This window comes from Carlito syrichta, unplaced genomic scaffold (assembly GCF_000164805.1).
Source record: "Carlito syrichta isolate Samal-C Ts95f unplaced genomic scaffold, Tarsius_syrichta-2.0.1 Scaffold308845, whole genome shotgun sequence".
In the NCBI taxonomy this organism is placed as follows: domain Eukaryota; kingdom Metazoa; phylum Chordata; class Mammalia; order Primates; family Tarsiidae; genus Carlito; species Carlito syrichta.
The window spans coordinates 484,530-491,711 of NW_007252941.1; the positions used below are offsets into that span (position 1 = coordinate 484,530).

A 7,182-nucleotide genomic window follows, 5' to 3' on the forward strand; every position below is an offset into this window, starting at 1 on the left:
TCCTCTCGTCTCGGATCCGGCCGCGCCCTCTCCCGCGCCCGCCGTCCGTAGGAGCCGCGCGGATTACCTGGTTCATCTCTGAAGAGATGGAAAAACTCATCTCTGAGCTTCGATGGGAAGCAGGAGGAAGCGGGCGGGAATCGGCCCAACGGAAAGCTCGAGGCGGCGGCGCGGGGAACGGTCCGCGGGAGGACGAGCGGCCAGTCCGCTGAGGCTGCGAGGAGGGGGGAAGTGCCACCGAGAACTCGCGGGAATGCGCTCGCTCGCTGGCCCGGCCGCGCAGAAGCAGCAGGCGGAGAACCTACGCCCCGCCGTTCGCGGCGACCGACCTCCACGCGCGACCGGCAGACACTGCCGCAGCCGCCCGCTCGCGCCGCACCCCCTCGCACGTCACCACGTGCGCCGCCGCCCACGCCCACGCCTCCCTGCCCGCTTCCGGCTCGAAGCCGTCCGCCAATCACGGGCGCTCACCGGAAAGATCCTGCCCTAGGCCCCGCCCCGGCTGCGGCCCGCCCCGCCCGTCTCCTCCGCTGGCTCGGGCTCTTCTCGGTTCAACTGGGTCAGCGCAAGGTGATCCAGGGGAGAGAGGGGGCGCTCTGGCCGCGCCCCTTTGCTTCTCGCACCGTCGTCCCCTCCCTCCCTCCTTCCGTTGCTCCGCGCCCTCCCTTCGCCCGGTCGAACTGTTCCGGAACTGGCTCTCTCCCGCCTCGCTCACCTGTGGCGACTTCCCCTCGAGGCGCCGCTGCCAGAGAGATCAGATGTGGGAGATTAGGTTTCTCGGCGTCGGACCTACTTCTAGGCAGCCGCCCCAGACCGGAGCTGCCCGCGGTGGACCTTAAATCTGTAGCTGGGCGTCCGTCCTTACCTTTGGGATCTGGGGGACAGGGTGTGCGGGGAGGAGGCCTGGAGATTGCGAGAAGAGAGTCTCCCTCATTTGAAGTGGTTTGGGTGAGAAGGTTCAGTCACTTGGGAAAAAACAGCTGGAGAGTTAAGAGAAGGCAAAATAGTGTTGCCCTAAAAACACTTGTTTACTTACGCTTTTCATCCCGTGGGTTTCTGTTTTGTCTGCATGCAGCTCTCCTGTCGGAGACGCGTCAGCTCTTTACTAGTCTTGCCCCCTTTTGTTAAAGGAAAATAGCCTTGAAATTGGTAAAGTCCCTCTCCTAACCTCGCGGGGCATTTTAGACCAGGTGCCAAAATTAATTATCCATCCCACCACCACCTTGCCTCCAGGAGGCAAATCTGTTAAAGTGAAACGTGATTTAAGCTGGGATCTGAATGCAACTTCATGCGACTTTGAAGGGCAAGGGGAAAAAGGTTCTTTGATTGCAGGTGAGGTAAAATTATATCCAAATTAGAGTTTGGCAAAGGCTTGCAGGTTAATGTCCTGTTAGCTTACCCTGATTTGTTGAGGGCACTTAAGCTGTCTAGGCCTAACCTTGTTTGTGTTTGATCATTCAGCTTAATTTGTAGACATTTCTAGGAGCTCTTTGTCAATGCTTCCTACCATTCCTTATCATTAACTATTTAGTTTATGCATATGGAAGTAGGAAAAATAAATGTGGGGTTTTCATCTGCAATAGAAGCTTTACAAATTTCTATTCTAAAATCTTGAGGCAAGGAGACTTGTTTCCTTTTTTTTCAATTCATTTGTAAGAGGAGATAGGAGCTAAGATATCTAATAGTATTTTTTTATCTTTCTGAAGAAGAAAAAAGGCTGACATTTGCCACTGAGCTCTTGTTTTGTCTTGCTCACGGTAGCTGACAGCAGTGTTCACTTTTGTTACAAATGGTACATACCTTTTAATCTTTTAATACCATGAGTTTCATCCTTCCAGCAAGCCGGTATGAATTGTCCACTTTGGGGAGGCACGTGACTGTGTGGCCTGCTGGATACATGGTCTCACTTGCTGTGCTCTAAATAGTGCCTTTGTGACCTGAAACAGTCACACTTTTCTTAAAGCTACGGTGTGACCACAGTCATTGCATTTTTGCTTTGTATGGAATTTTGTATTACCTTCTCTGTGAATAATAGCATAAATTATGCATTTCATCTGTCTTCCAGGCAACTCAACCTATCCAGTTACTATACAACTTTTTAGCTAACACTTGAAAAGGGAGCATAATGGGTAATTTTAACCTTTTAAAGTAACAAATTAGAAGATTTTGCTCTTAATGTGGTAGTCTCCCCTTATCCCCAGTTTTACTTTCCATTCAACCATGGTCTGATTGCATAAATCCTCTTGTACCTTGGGGCCATTGTTAAGTCAAATGAAGGCTACTTGAACACAAGTAGCCTTACCTCCACAGTCTGCCATACCTCCACAGTCTGATAACCAGGGCAGCTACTGACTAATGGCGATCTGGTCTGGGATGGAGTGGAATTGCGCTACTCAGAATGGCACGCAATTTAAAACTTATAAATTGTTTATTTCTGGAATTTTCCACTTATGCCACAATATTTCATCCATCTCACATCCTCACATAGGCATTTTTCATCCTGCATCCTCACCATAAGAATTACGAGTACAGTACACTAAGACATTTTGAGAGAAATCACACTCACATAACTTTTATTAGTATATTGTTATAATTGTCCTAGTTTACTATTAGTTGTTAATCTCTTACTGTGCCTAATTTATAAACTAAGCTTTATCATAGGCATGTAAATATAGAAAAAACATAGTGTATGTAGGGCTCTGTACTATATGAGGTTTCAGGCATCCACGGGAGGGGTTCTTATAACGTATCTCCTGAGGATAAGGGGAGACTACTGTACTAAATGAGATAAGATATATTTGGAGAATGCTTAACAAAATAAAAAGTATCATTTTCTTGAGTACCTTCTTTGTGTCAGGCAGCACTTTGCCAGTCTTTAGGTGGTGTTCTCTCTCTCTCTCTGAGTATCTGCTGTCCAAATTTTCCCCCCTTTTTTTGGACACCAGTCACATTGGATTAGGACCCCACCCTACTCTGGGATGACCTCATCTTAACTAAATCTGCAATTATTCTGTTTCCACATAAGGTCACATTTTGTGTTGCTGGGGGTTAACTTCAACACACACATTTAGGGGTAACACAGTTCAGCTCATACACTTTGGTTCAGTGTTTCTCAAGTGTGGTCTACTCACCACGTTCGCTAGCATTATCTGGGTGTGTTACTAGAAATGCAGGTCTTTAGACTTTACCATACATAATGAGTAATTTTCAAAGGAGGGGAGTGATTTTGCCCCTAGGGGATATTTGGCAACAACTGGGGGAAGGGTGCTACAGATTCCTGTGGACCTGGAATGCTGCTAAACATCCTGCAATGCACAGGACAGCCTTCCGCAACAAAAAATGATCCCATTCAAAATGTCAATAGAGCCAAGACTGAGAAACCCTGTTCTCTAACTGCTAAGTCGGAATCTCTGGGGAAAGGCTAGGTGGGGTGGCTCATGCCTGTAATCCTAGCTCTTTGGGAAGCCAAGGTGGGAGGATGTCTTGAGGCCTGGAGAGTGCTTATGTATTAAAGTGCATACCAAATTGAAGACCTGATGCCTCTAAAAAATTGTTTTCTTAATAAGTATTCCTTTTCAGAGAGAATATTCTATTTTCCAGTAAGGCTTCCATAGAGACTTTTCATCAGAATAAGGCAAACTGTTCAGATCAGCCTGGACAATATAGTGAGACCTCATCACTAAAAAAAAGTTGACGTGCTCTCATAGCACATATATAAAAAAAATCAGAATGATACTGAGAAGATTAGCATGACTCCAGCACAAGAATGACACATAAACTCATGAAGCGTTCCATATTTTTTTAAAAATTGAAAAAATAATAATAAAGAATCTACGGAGAAGGGGCCTAGAAAACTACATTTTGACAAGCATTCCAGCAACTTGTACCCACATTGAAGTTTGGAAACCACTGCAGATACACAAGTCCCTTTTAGGCATATGAACATGCTCCATTTCTCCCAAGATATTAGTCATCTCTCTTATTTATTAACCATGCTAATTATGACAAGTTGATTGAATTAAATATGACCACTTAAAAGTTCAATTTACAAGTCATGATCTTAACATTCATTTTAAGTTGGAATCTTTTTGTTGTTGAGTTGGAGTCTCGCTCTGACACCCAGGCTGGAGTGCAGGGGCACAATCACTGCTTATCACAACAGCCTCTACCTTCTGGGCTCAAGTGATGCTTCTATCTCAGCCTCCCCAGTAGCTGGGACTACAGGTGTGCACCATCTTGCCTATTTATTTATATTTTTTTAGAGATGTCTTGCTATGTTGCCTATGCTGGTCTCAAACTCCTGGGCTCAAGCAGTCCTCCTTCCTTGGCCTGCCAAAGTGCTAGGATTACAGGTGTGAACCACTCCGTACTGCCTTAACTTGGAATCTTATCTATATTTTAAAATGTTAGACCACATTATATTATTTTTAATCAACTCTGCATTTTCTGGATGTACTTTGCCTAATGAAAACTGTTGTCCGTCAGGCTCGGTGACTCAGCCTGTAATCCCAGCACTTTGGGAGGCTGAGGTGAATGGATTGCTTGAGTCTGCGGATTCTAGGCCAACCCGAGCAACTTGCGAGACCTCGTCTCTACAATAAATTAAAAACTAGCCAGGCACTGTAGTGTGCGCCTGTAGTTCCAGCTACTTGGAAGGCTGAAGCGGAAGGATCGCCAGAGCCCAGCAGGTTGACACTGGGGTGGCCATGACTGTGCCACTGCACTCCAGCCTGGGTGACAGAGTGAGACTCCAACTCAAAAAAGAGAAGAAAACTTGTCAATCTGACTTGGCATAGCACTGTTTCTCTTGTACCCCAGTGACTAGTTTCTCTCATCCCTTGTAGTCCATGTTACTATTCTCAATTTCTTTCTCTTCTTTCCTTTTGGCACTTGAAAATATCTTTAGGGTACATAAATGGAGCCTTAAGAATAGAAACAAGAAAATGGTAGTGTCATAAAAAGCACAAGAAGCCTGGGGGAAAATCTTAAACCTTCCATACTCACTTCCACTGAAGTAGGTCATTGGAAGGTGTTATGTATTGCAGTGCATACCAAATTGAAGACCTGATGCCGTTGTAAAAAATTGTTTTCTTAATAAGTATTCCTTTTCAGAGAGAATATTCTATTTTCCAGTAAGGCTCCCATAGAGACTTTTCATCAGAATAAGGCAAACTGTTCAGATTACTTTGAAAGAAAAAACTAAGGATTCAGGCTCAGTGGTGCATACCTCTAATCCCAGCTACTTGGGAGGCTGAAGTGGGAGGATCACTTGAGCCCAGGAGTTCAAGATCAGCCTGGGTAACATAGTAAGACCCTAACTCTAAAAAATAAAATAAAATAAATCCAAGGATTATAAAATTATCCAAATACATGCCTCAGAATACTTTATTTCTGAATTATCCTTGTTGGCTATTACATTATCCAAGCAGATTATTTTACTAATGACCTTTTGCTTAGTTTTTGTTCTTTTTTTTTTTTTTTTTTTGCATTGCCCAGGCTGGAGTGCAGTGGCATCCTCATGGCTGCCACAGCCTCAATCTGCTGGGCTCAGGTGATCCTTCCACCTCAACCTTCCAAGTAGCTAGAACTAAAGGCACACACCACCATGCCTGGCTAATTTTTTTATTTATTGTAGAAATGAAGTCTTGCCAAGTTGCCCGGGCTGGTCTCGAAGCCATGGGCTCAGGCAATCCTCCCGCCTCAACCTCCCAAAGTGCTGGGATTATAGGCATGAGCCACCATGCCCGGCTTGCTAGTTTTCCAAAGTCATTACTAACTGAAGTTTTTGAGAACAACTCTAGCCTTCTAACAGCCAGTATTCCCTAGCAGTTTATTTCTCTACAGTTTCTTAGGAATTAAAACTTCTCATGTCATTCAAACATTCTTCCTATGACATTATATAATCTTCAAGCCTGCTACCTCTTTGGACATGTTATATTCAGCTTTTGAACTCTGATGTGCAGCCCAGACTTCCCAAAAGCCCTCAATCAAAAATTCTTTTTAAATCAACTTGTTTGCTGAGAATAAGCAAGCCATGAAATAAGCAACCTTTAAACTAAGCTGAGTTTTTAATGTAATCACCAAAATCAAATGTATAAATAAAAGAATGGTAACATATAGTACAATCTATACAGTTCAGTCCCCAAAGAGATCTTTTGTGTGATCACATTCAAAACTTGATACCTGGTGAATGAAAGTTACACAATATAGTTTAATTGGACTAGCTAGCCAACTGTTGTTAATGTAAACTGATCATTGAACATATGAAATCCAGAGATTACTCCAACATAAAAACCAGAAAGGACAGAGCAGTTGAATTGTAACATCAGTTCTCCCTTCTTCTATAATATTTTCTATTGTCTGAAGAAGACCAGAAGTACAATAAGAAAATGATGAAATTTTACAAGATTCTAGTGAACTGGGCTTTCTTTCTGACTACTAAAAACAGAAACTCACAAGCTGTTATCTAAAGTTTCCTTAAGAGTAATTTCTCCTAGGCCGGACTCGGTGGCTCAGCCTGTAATCCCAGCACTTTGGGAGGCCGAGGTGAGTGGATTGCCTGAGCCCATGGGTTTGAGACCTGCTTGGGCAACTTGGTGAGACCTCATCTCTACAATAAATCAAAAATTAGCTGGGCGTGGTGGCGTGTGCCTCCAAAAAAAAAAAGAAAAAAAGAGTCATTTCTCCCTGCCATGCTTTCCCAAAATTGGTGCCATTGAGGATAGAAGTACAATGTTTTCTTTCCCAATCATCTCATATATTACTAGAGAGAAAAAGTGTGAAAGAAAAATTATGGTGGTAACATATTCTACCAGCAGCCCTTATAGAGTCACTATGCCCAGGTCACTTTCTCTGATGTCAATACTTCTCTCTTCTCAATATCTTTCTCGTACCTGTCCTTCAAGACTCAGTTAGTACCTTGCCACTTCCAAGAAACAGGTTGGTATGGCAAAAAGAGTGCTAGACTCAAAGACCTAGTTCCAAATCCTAGCTCTATGCATCAACTACCTAAGGCAAATCTCTTGTCTTTTTGACTCTGTTTTCTAATCTTTAAAATGGGAACAGGCAGGCACAATGGCTCACACCTGTAATCCCAGCACTTTGGGAGGTTGAAGCAGGAGGGTCACTTGAGGCTGTGAGTTTGAGACCAGCCTGGGCAGTATAGTGAGACCTCGTCTCTAC

The 7,182-nt window shown here is 44.0% G+C and overlaps 1 protein-coding gene across 2 annotated transcripts in view; it reads right to left on the reverse strand.

Annotated features, from left to right (window-relative positions):
- IVNS1ABP (influenza virus NS1A binding protein) overlaps positions 1-454 on the reverse strand; it is a 20,396-nt gene extending 19,942 nt beyond the window's left edge. Inside the window, exons 1-2 of one of the 2 annotated variants that reach the window (XM_021716581.1) lie at positions 219-353; positions 68-156 (exon numbers count right to left, since the gene is read on the reverse strand). The gene's annotated coding sequence lies outside the window, so the exon portion shown is untranslated. Of the gene's footprint in view, positions 1-67 lie in introns of both variants that reach the window. The other variant, XM_008066108.2, reaches the window with a different exon arrangement.
- Positions 455-7,182: the final 6,728 nt, after the last annotated feature.